This window comes from Ovis aries, chromosome 3 (genome assembly GCF_016772045.2).
Source record: "Ovis aries strain OAR_USU_Benz2616 breed Rambouillet chromosome 3, ARS-UI_Ramb_v3.0, whole genome shotgun sequence".
In the NCBI taxonomy this organism is placed as follows: domain Eukaryota; kingdom Metazoa; phylum Chordata; class Mammalia; order Artiodactyla; family Bovidae; genus Ovis; species Ovis aries.
In genome coordinates this window covers 9,530,355-9,541,756 of record NC_056056.1, presented here as the reverse complement: position 1 = coordinate 9,541,756, position 11,402 = coordinate 9,530,355, and positions in this window count along the sequence as shown.

Here is an 11,402-nt window from a genome sequence, read left to right as displayed (position 1 = left end):
AACAAGATGAGAGATAAGATTTCAAAGGCGCGGCAGACAGTGGCAGGGGCGGAATATAAGCAGCAGTGCCTGGACCTGGAGGGCTGGGGTGGGGCGGGTGGGGAGGGCTGAGGGACCCAAGGAGGGGAGCGGAGGACCAGGCTCCTCGGAGCCCTGTCCGCATGGCTGTGTCTCCCAGAACCATCCCCTGTGTCTCCACCACTACCCGCTGTGTCCCGGACTGTCTACGTGACGCACACACTGTTCAGGGGTGAGTTGGTACCCACTGTTGCCAGCATCTCCAGCCACAGTGTGATCCCAACCCCGTCCCTGTCTGAGTCCCTGTGGCTCTGGCCATGCCCTTGCCTGGGGACAGCACCCAAGCTTGAGGTGGGTCCCTGTGTGGTGGGAGGACAAATCCAGGCCCCAGACTCACTGGGCAGCCCATGGTGTGGGGACTCCTGCAGCCCCCACATTTCAGAATCAGATGGACCCCAAAGTGGGGGCTGAAAGAGCACCGGAGAAACCCGTACAGAGCTGTGTCCCTGGAGCATCTAGAAGAACCTGGATGAGCTGAACATATCTCCACCCCCTGCCCCCTCTCCTGCCTCCTGTTTACACCTCGGCCTAGGTGCCCTGCAGGTGGCTCTGGGGACACAGAGGCATGAGATCCTGCAGTAGCCCCTGACCTGCAGACATCAGCCCAAAGTGTCCCCCCAACCACTCTGCACCATGGGTGTTGGCACCAGGCAGCTGGGTCCACACCCAGCTCCACCTGGCCCTGCTGGGGGCCCTTGGCAAACCGTTCGGCTCTCAGGTGTGGATGGGTTAGTGGAGGGACCTGCATCCCACGGCCAGCGTTAGGAGCCAGGGAGGGCGTGGCACACAGTAGGACCTCGTTGCATTGGCATATGATGCCCTGCCATCCCCATGTCTCTAAGGGGGAGTGATGGCGTCTGAAGGACCCAACTGGAGGGTAAGACCTGGAGGCATCCCAGAGGCGTTGCCCAGGGGCAGGAGGCAGTGTCGGAACCCAGGGTGGAAGGGGGAGCCAAGAAGATTTCCTGATGGAGTGGATTGGGAGGCGGTGAGAAAGCAAGAGGCAGGAGGGAATCCCCTGTGCAAAGATGGGACTGGGTGGGTGGAGGCTGGCCTTTAGCTTCTTGCACTGAGGGCAGCAGGCAGGTGCAGTGGAGGACGGGCTGTGCGATGGATGGCGATCTACAGTGGCTGCAGAAATGAGGGAGGACAGCTCGGGGGTCTCACCGCAGAGGGGCTGTCCCCCCCTCCACTCCTGCACAGGTTGGGGAGAACAGCCCTGCACCGCAGGGGTTGGGATCTGATCGCTGAGAGGGGCAGGAGTGAGAGGTGCAAAGCCAAGGCTGGGCCAGGTGGGCAGAGCCAGCAGGTAGGCGTGGGGGTGGGGAGGAACCAAGGAATGGGTTCCGAGTGCTTCCTTAAAAGTCCTGGGACCCCTCAGGCCAGTGCGGGTGGTCTGTCTGCAGCCTCTGACATCAGGGTACATGGAGCAACACCAGGAACTTGGAATCAAACAGGTCCAAGTTTGAATCCAGCCCCTCAACTTCCCAGTGGACAACCCAGTTGGAGACATCTCTGAGTAAAAATCTCTCAGTGATATTGAATTTGGAGGTTTACAGCCTCCCCTTTCTGTGCATTAGAGCAAAACCAAATTCACGTTTGTAAATAACTTTATCTTGGCTAACGTCTGTCAGGCACATATTCCTCGTCAGCCATTCTGCTAAACACGTTCCATGAATTATCTGGTTTAATTTAATCTCTCTCCTAACCTTAACCTTTGCCAGTTGACTCCTGGGCCAGTGACTGCCAATGGGCCATTTGGCCACTCAGACTCTTCTAGTTTGTGATAATAAAAACATCATCAGAATACACACAAAAACTATACTTCTAACCTCCAGAGCTATGCTGCGCAGCACTAGCCAATCGCCGCGTGTAGCCACTGAGCACTTGACGTCCAGCCAGGACCAATGACCCAAGTGACCAGCATAAAATACACACCAGATTGCAAACACATATATGAATGAAATACGTAAACTAGCTCATTAATTTTTATATTGATTGTATGTTGAAATAACATTTTGGATACATCAGATTAAATAATTTCTTGAATATTTGTTTATTTTTTGCTCCATCAGGTCCCCTCTGTGGCACACAGGCTTTGTTGCTGTGGGTGGGCTTCTCTCTCTCTAGTTGTGGTACCCAGGCTCCAGGGCGCATGGGCTCAGAAATTGCAGCACTCAGGTTCAGTTGCCCTATAGCATGTGGGATCTTAGTTCCCCAACCAGGGATCAAACCCGTGTCTCCTGCATTGGAAGGTGGCCTCTTAACTACTGGACCACCAAGGAAGTACCTAAATAATATTTTATTAAAATTAATTTCACCTATTTCTGTTTTAATACAACTCCTAGAAAAATTTGTTGCATGTATTTTATTTATTTTTACTGGACAGCACTGCTCCAGACCAACCAAAGTATCCACAATTATCAAATCACGAAAGTTCCAAGCCCCGGTTTACATCTCCGGAAGTCTTTTCTAACTTCCCAGGGGGCACTCCTCACTGGCTCTAACTGTGTAGGACCCAGAATCGGTTCTGTGTAGGCATCAGAAACCAGCTAGGCTTTGAGGCTTGACCCAAGGTCTCCCCAAAGGTCAAGAACACGACCCATAAAAGCGACAACCACACATTCTTTCTGCAAGGTTCCATCACAAGAAACTCAGAGGGTCAGGCTCAAGGCTGATTCATTCTCATCCCGGGCCATAGCCCCAATGTCAGCTCCTTGGAGATGCTGTCTGGACACCCTTGAGCACTTTGGATGCCCAGGGCCAGTAGAACAACACCTCACTGAGGTTGGGCAAACCTCTGCTCACCTGCAGTGGGGTTTCTCTCTGCACACTGCACAGTGGAAATCCACTCAGAGCCCACATATTTGCAACCCAAACATTCAGGAAGAGATAATGCCCGGTGGGGTGAACCAGTAACCAGTGAATGGGGTAAACCTTTGAGCAACGGGGGGCTGGTGTAGTGGACAAGCCTTTCCTCTTCTTGCCACCGGTCCTGCAGGACTGAGCAGACATTCTCCCCAGATGGCAGAGGTCAGCCTGATGACAGACCTTCACACTGGCTCTCCCTCCTCCCTGATTCACTTTGCAACCCTCACCCCTCCCTGGGATCTCACTCCCCGTAAAATATTGGGTTGGCCAAAACTTTGTTTGGGTTTTTCCAAAGGAGCTTAAAACCCCAAAAGAACTTTTTGGCCAACACAGTACTTGCACTGATGACTTTGTCTCAGTCCCAGCTTGCTGGGGAGCCTAGGCTAAGACACAGGCCCTTGCCCCGGCTGCCTGTTCCCAGCCCCCGGTACCCCCAAATCACATCCTTTATGCTCCTGATGATCGTAACCATTTCATTTGCTTGACTTGTGTTTTCCTCTCTGCCCAACTAGACTGCAGGCTCCATGGGGGTTCCATCCCCAACACCTGAAACTGGACCGAGGGCATACTTGGTGCTTAATTGAAAGGAATGGCCCCGACCGAGCCTGACTGTCCTCTTTGAGCTCGTTAGACTGTGAAGCCCAGACTCTGCATGTATCCGATGGGTCAGGCATGTTGAGAACAGACCACCTAGAAAGCTGGTAGGTCCTCGTCCTGGGGACAGATGATGCTGCTCCTCTGAGAAACAGGATCTTACCTTCTGGATCCACCCAGAGGGGCCCTTGCCCTTGAAGGTGATGGCAGTCAACAAAGAAGCACATGTTGAAATCCACCAGTCAGACAGCATTTGGAACAGTTCTGGGGACACATAATCCTCCCCTGGAGACTTGATGGCCTTGAGCTTTTAAGTCACCTGGGATATTAGGAAGTTTCTCCAAGGTCCAGAGAGCAGCCCGGGGGAGCTGATGACAAGGACTTCCTTTGGCAAAGTGGCAAAGGTCCTGTCTCACTCACCAACCTTGCAGGGAGTGGGGTGGGAAGGGGCTTCCTCAGGGGTTGGGATGGGGAACAAGTGAGGAGCGCCTGACATATGCACTGTCTTCATGTTCTTTATTCTTTCTGCTTATGATACTGAACCCTCGTGGTCAGACCTAAGACACAAGCCCTGTTCCTCTCACACAGACCATGTCCATTCCAAGGAAGTATGTCTAGAGCAGGGGTCCTCTACAAGGGCAATGTGAGCCCCCCAACCCCCAGGGCATGTTTGGCCATGTCCAGAGGCATTCTGGGTGGTCAGAGCTGGAGGGAGGATGCGACTGGCAGCTAGTGGGAAGAAGCCAGGAAGCTTGATCCTCCAGAGCATGGACAGCCCCTCGCATGAAGAATTAATCTGTCCCAAATGTCAGTAGAGCTCAGTTGAGAAACCCTGAGTTGGAGGATGCAGGGTGCGTGTGGAATGTGCCCTGAGCCTCCTGCTGCATGGCACAGTATGGCAACAGGACCCCAGCCGACTAGGTCTGAGGCCTGGATCCTCTCTGAGTGGCTGTGCATCCTCGGGCAAGAACCTGCCCCTCTGAGCCTCAGCCACCTCGACTATGAAGTGGGAAAGACTATACCCATTGCTTTAAGTTGCAGGAGGGATTAAATGAGATAATATTTAGAAGGGGTCAACTCAGTTCTTTGCAGAAAGAGCTCATGGAATGGGGTCTGTGCTGGGTTGAATAGTCTCCACCTCACCCCCATTCATGTCCAACCAGAATCTCAACCCGTGACTTTATTTGGAAATAAGGGTTCCCAAGTGGCACAGTAGTAAAGAACCTGCCTGGCAATGCAGGAGACTCAAGAGAGTCAGGTTCGATCCCTGAATCAGGAAGATTCCCCTGGAGAAGGAAATGGCAACCCACTCCAGTATTCTAGCCTGGGAAATCCCAAGGACAGAGGAGCCTCTCGGATTATAGTCTGTGGGCTCACAAAGAGTTCCACACGACTGAGCAGTGACTGCAAAGGCTTTTGCAGATGTAATTAGTTAAACTATGATGAGGTCACGCTGAATTAGGGTGGGGCCAGAATCCAATGACTGGTGTCCTTGCAGAAGAACAGAGGACCCATTCAGACAGGCGGGCACCAGGGAGACCCCTTCGGGGAGAGACCAGATGGAGACAGAGGCAGAGACTGGAACGATGCAGTTACAAGCCACGGAGCACCAAGAGTCGTGGCCGCCCCTCACTCCAGGAGAGGGCGTGGAGCAGGTCTCCCAGGGGCTGTGGGAGGAACCAGCCCCACTGGCACCTTGACTTCAGACCTCAGGCTTCCTGAAACTGTGAGAGGATAAATTTTGGCTCTCTTAAGCCCCTAAGTGTGTGGCTCTATTTTACAGCAGCTCCAGAAAGCTAATCCGGGGCTGCAGCCATCCTGCGGTTGTGACCGACATTACCTGGAGGGGACAGCTCCAGGGCACACAGACGTCTCACCCCCCTGAGGGCACCGGCATGTGACTGGAAGGCCCAGGCTGAGTCTGGAGTAGGAAGGTTTTCTCCACGGATGGGGAGAGTGTATCTCCAGACATCCAGCCATGTCTGGGAGTCACTGGCGGTCCGCACCGTATACCATCGGTGCCACCTGTGTGCACCAACCTGAGGGGAGGGGAGGGGTAGGTCCAAGGTGGTGATGGCTGGCGCCTGGGGTGATATGTGTATCAACACAGCTCACCACGTGTGTCCAAGGTAAGGCGGACAAATTTGGAGGATGCAGACAGAACCCGTGGCACACTCGTGTGCGCACACGGCGGGAACACCAGGTGCGGCCCACCCGCTGCGTCCCCCGCCCACCGACCCTCTCAAGGACACAGGGCGGGTCTGCGGCACCTGGGCGCATGCGCAGCCCGCCGTGGCTACCCGCGGCCTGGGAGGATGTCTGCCTGCGGAGATGGCTCCGAGAAACTCGGAGTAGCTGTGCCACATGGAAAGCAGAGAAGGAGGAAAATCCATTTGGGGCCAAGAGCTCTGTCTGAACTTTGTCCTTTTCTCAAGCAAAAGAAAATATTATTTCACCCTCTAAAGAACCACACATAATAACAGGCGAAATGTCAAGACCAATGTTGATATAAACCCCCAAGGAAAACAAACATCTCTGTACCTTCTCCGCGGCCTCCCCACCTCACCCTGCTCAGCTAGTTTAAACAGATCTAGCGGTGGGCAGAGGGGAGGTGGGGGAGAGCCTGCCTGGCTGGGAGCTGCGAGGGAAACAGGGTCTCTCCCGGACCAGGAGCCGCCTGGCCTGAGGGGACACACAGACCAGACCAGCCATTAAGAAGTCATCCTGATTCCAAGCCCCGGTATCCCTCGCCGGCTGTGTGATCTTGGGCAAGTAGCCTGACCTCTCTGAACCTGAGGTTCCTCTTTGGCAAATGGAGAGGATGGCATGGGATTGTGCAGTAGGCCACCAAGCTTGGCACTTTATGATCATTACCCTCTAGCAGGCCAGGTGTCCCCTGGGATTGTCACCGGGGAGAACCCCAAGGGGGCATGAAAAACCATGTCCTGACTACCTGCTAGGTGCCAGCACTGTGAAGCAGCCCTATGGCAATTACTCACCGAATCCACGCAGTAGTCTCCACGTGGAGATGACCATCGAGTTGCAAGAGGCAGAACAGGCAGAACAGGTAAAGGGACTTAACCAAGGTCGCACAGCTGGGAAGAGGTATTGAAATTTCAGGCCGAATCCGCTTGGCTCCAAGAACCCAGGCAGGGCTCAACCATGAAGCTGAAAGGCCCAGTTCTAGCCCCAGAGTTTGTGGAACCCTCTGCACCCCAGGATGTATGTTGTGAGGTGTTGGATTATACTGCCCAAGAGACCCTCCCCTGCTAAGTTTGGCTCTGGATTGAAACCTCAGTTCACCAGCCTGCACCTATTGGTCCTCCAAGCCCCACCCAGGTGATCTTCTAAACTTCAGTCTAGCTTTTCTTTTTATTTGCTTTTCTGAATTGGAAGCAATCTGACAAATATTCATTGAGCTCCTTCTCTATGCCAGACCCTGGGCTGAGCACTAAGGACCCAGAGTTAAATTCTCCCTGAGCCCAACTCTTGAGAAACTCCCCATCCAGTAGGGGTGGGGTGGGGTGAGGAAGACAGACAGATGTAACAAGGCTATTACAGTATATACTAAGTACTCACTTTCATGGTGACTGTATAACCCTTAATAGGACCGTAGCGAAGGGGCACCTGAGACATCTAGGGGAGTCAAAGGGAAGTGGCATCTGAGAGAAGACTTGAAAAGGAACAGCAGTTTGCCTGGAGGATCAGAGAGGAAGGGTGTTCAAGACAGAGAGAATAGCACATGTAAAATTGTGGGGACAGCAAAGCCTCAAGTGATGGGGATTGGCACGCAGTCTGTGTTGATACCGAGCGTGGAGACTGGCAAGAAAGGGTAGCGAGCTGACCCGAGATGCCCCAACAAGAAAGCAGGGTGGAGAGGCTCTCAGGGGCCAGGTCATGGGAAGTTTTATTGAGGTAGGTTTTATTTCAGGAACAGCAGGGAGCCATTGAAGGGACGTAACCAGATCAAATTTGCGTTGGAGAAAAATGACTCTGTGTACAGTGGGGAGAGGGCTTCCCTGGTGGCTCAGTGGTAAAGAATCTACCTGCCAATGCAGAACATGCAGGTTCGATCCCTGGGTCAGGAAGATCCCCTAGAGAAGGAAATGGCAACCCACTCTAGTATGCTTGCCTGGGAAATCCCATGGATAGAGGAGCCTGATGGGCTATGGGGTCTCAGAGTCGGACGCAACTCAGTGACTAAACAACAACAGTGGGGAAAGGAGTTCGGAGGAGCAGGGCTGGAGATAGGAGAGCAGTGAGGAGGTAAGAAAAGACGGCAGCCTGAATGAGGGCGAAGGGCCGGGGGATGTGAGGGAAGAAGGGGAATAGAGGATGTACAGGAGGTAGAAATGACAGGACCTGGTACTCGACCCAGAGCAGGAGTGACTAGAAGGGAAGACAGAAGGATCCAGAGGATGCCCCGATTTCACACCTGGGTGGAGGTTGACGGTGATGTCCCCTGGTGAAATGGGTAGCCCAGGGGGAAAGCCCACTAGGTGTTCCAGTGGGGATGTGCTGAGTCTGCAGGGCCAGCGGGATGTCCCAGTGAAGACAGCAGGGCACCAGGAGGCAGCTGGCTCTGTGGGTAGGAGCGAAGCCAGAACTAGGGGTGCAGGTTTGGTCTATCTCAGTGGTCCTAGGGGCTGAGGTCCCCCAGTGAGGGTGGGCCATGCCAGGAAAGCTGTGGGTGCACCAACATGCAGGAGAGGGAGCAAAGGGAGAGATGCCAAGAAGCAGCTGGAGAAGAGGCAGTGGTGAACCAGAGGGTAGAGAGGCCAAGGGTGTAAGATGAAGATGAAAACCTGGACGAGTGGACCGAAAGACCAGGGGTCAGAGGAGGTCGCAGCAAGAGCCATTTCAGGGGAGACGTGGGAGCAGAGTGCCAAGAGCTGAGGGGTGGTTTGGGCTGAAGAGGCGGACATGCAGGAGGCCATACACTGGTCCTGCAAAAGCTTGGCTGGAGATGGAAACTGAGACCAAAGGTGGTCTAGCTAGCAGGAGCCTCCAGGTCAAGGGAAGGTTTTTATTTCAAAATGGGCCAGCTGAAGAGCTGCTGGAGTTTGAGTCACGGGACCTGATGGGTTACTGGAGGCAAGGGGGTCCTGCGGAGAAGACCAGGGTTGAGGTCTGGAGGCCATGGTAGGGGAGAGGGGTCCTGCCTTGAGACTGAGGGACAGAAGTGATGGACTGGAGGGTCAACCTGAAGCAGGCAGAGGGAGAACTCTGGGGGCACTCATCAAGGGCAGGCCGAGGACTCCAGCAGGGCTGGAGAGGCAGGGGCTTCTGGACGCAGCCTGATCTGGGTTTGCATCCCAGCCCTGTCACCCACCAGCAATGCAACCCCGTGGCACCCCCCACCCCCAGCACACACTGCTGCTCCTTCTTCCCTGAGACCCGGGTAGCAGCAGTCCCTGCCCCACGGGAACACATGCACAAAAGGCATTCAGCCACGGGACCCGGAGAGCAGAGGACCTGGATAAGTGTGAGCGAATAAGAATAATAAATAACGCGGAGCCATCGAGGGGTTTTGAAGCCGGGAAGTGACAAGGTCAAATCTGTATTTTAGAAAGACCCCGCTGGAGGAGGAGGTAGCCTTGGGGAGAAACTAAAAGGTCGTGCACTTCTCGAGGTATTTCTCTGAAGTCTGTGGGAAGTTTGTAGTGTCAGGTTAAGGATTTTATTGGTTCCATGTTTGGTTTTTGATTCGGCTGCTTCCTCGGGTCCTCACACATCGGATGCCGGTCTTACTGGCGGGGCTGCTGAGTTGGGTCTATCTGGGGCTCTGAGGTGTATTTCAGGGATGAAATGAAGGGGCGGGAAAAGAAAATACAGAAAAATAAATAAATAACGGGGAGGATGGGTTTGGGGGACGGGGTGGGGTGGCCTGGTGGTTCCCCCCGCCCCACCCCATTCAGAAGATGCTGTGGCAGGGCAAGGTGTACTGGCCAAACCGGGAAGGGGCCGGGGGGGTAACTCCTCATGAAATTCCTGGTTGGCATCCAGGGATGACCTGCCGCCAGGATTCACATGGGTCAGGCGCCCTCACACCCCTCACGGCCTCGTCAGGAAAAGCTTCCATTTAGGAACAGCATGGACCCATCTTGTAGGAGACTCCTGGGCCCACACTGAGCCCCGGGGGGTTAGAACTGGGTGAGACGTAGCAGTAATAATAGCACTCACGGTGGCTGTTACTGCGTTCTCACTTGTCATGTGGCTGCATGGCTCTCTGATGAGACGGACGCTGTTATCTGTCCCATGACACCGAGGAGACAGGGGCTCGGGGAATGCTGTTTGCCAGAGGCCTGGGCCTGGATTTGAGCCCCTTGGAGGAGACGCCCACCTGCTTTTCCATCCTACTCCAGGGACCCCGGCCTGTGTGGAGCCCTTCGCGGGGCCTCCCCCATGAAGCCCCAGGGAGGCTGTTTTTTCTCTGCCAGTCACTCAGGCACAAAGTAGAGAGAGTCCAGGGGAGCAGGTGGCCTCCCGTTCCAGCACTCTGCTAGCCTGCTGAGTGACCTTGGGCAAGTGCCTTCCCTCTCTGAACCTTGACGGCCTCCTCCTCAGTCCAGTGTGACTCGGCGTCCAGCCTTAGTAGGGGCGTGGGGGGTTGGAGGTCTCACTGGCTCCTGCCTGCCTTGGGCCTAGCACATAGTAGGCGCTCCACAGAGGCCCAAGTCCTCTTCCAGGGCTTCCCTGTCGGGGCCGATCATGTCCATGGAATCCACACTGTGAAAATAAACATGAACTCAAGTGGCCCCGGTCTCCGTGGCAGCCAAGGGGAAGCTCGGTCCCCAGCCTGTGTCTGTTCTGGGCAAGAACAAAAGTTTCCCTGTGAAGTTGCCCCCACCCCCGCTTCCCTTCTGGAGCCAGCTGGGATGGGAGGACGGGCGGGGGGAGGGGGCCCGGCCAAGAGCAGCCCAAGAGCCCAGCTGCCTGTCAAAATCCAGTCTCCCTCCCCCGCCCAAGCCCATCCCAACACACACCCCCATCCCCCCGGGGGCTCAGGTAGGTGAAGGGCCCCCAAACTCAGGAGCCCTAGGGGCAGAAAGCTGAGCCTGGTTAAGGATTTGAGGAAGAGAAGGTTCCCGGGGTGGTCCTGGGGACAGAATGTATGACACTATAGAGTCCAGGGATGCAGGTGGGAGAAGCTGCTCGGTTACTCTTGCACCGAGCACCATCTGGTCCATGCCTCTTAAAGCCCCTCACCCCCTACCCCAGCCTCTCAGCTCAGAGCCTCTCCCAACCGGGGGAAATGGCCAGTTCTGGAGGACTCGGCTGAACCAGCACAGAACTTGGCATCAGAGAGAAATGGCAGATTCTGGCTCCATCATAACCTGCAGTGAGACCTTGGGCTGGGAACGTGCTCTCTGAACCACCATCTCTGCCTCTGCATCACAGAAGGGACTGGAGCTGAGCGGCAGCCGCATGCAAGTTCAGCAATACGCCTCTGCTCAGCAGCTGCTGTGCCCACCAGGGACCAGGCAGCGTCGTGGGGTGGACCTGGAGCTCACCCACTGGGGGTTCAGACGTGTGACATGCAACAGCCTGGGGGAACATGGGAGCGAGGTGCTGGGAGGAGCAGAGGGCCCCGGAGAGAGGGAAAAGAGCCAGACTCAACCCAGGGCCAGAGGAGCAGAGGGTGACTTGGACAGGACATGGCTGCTGTCAGTGTCTGTGCGGCAGTCCTAACACCCACGTGGATACATCTCTCCTAACAATGGGATTGCTCCCTGAGGCGGGGGAAGAGCTTCACTTCACTCACTCTGCTCCTTCCTGGGCCCAGGCAGCGCTGCTGCAGGGGCCCCTAGCCAAACAAAAGCCGGAGGAACAACCTCCCCTTCCCTTCCAAGGTCATC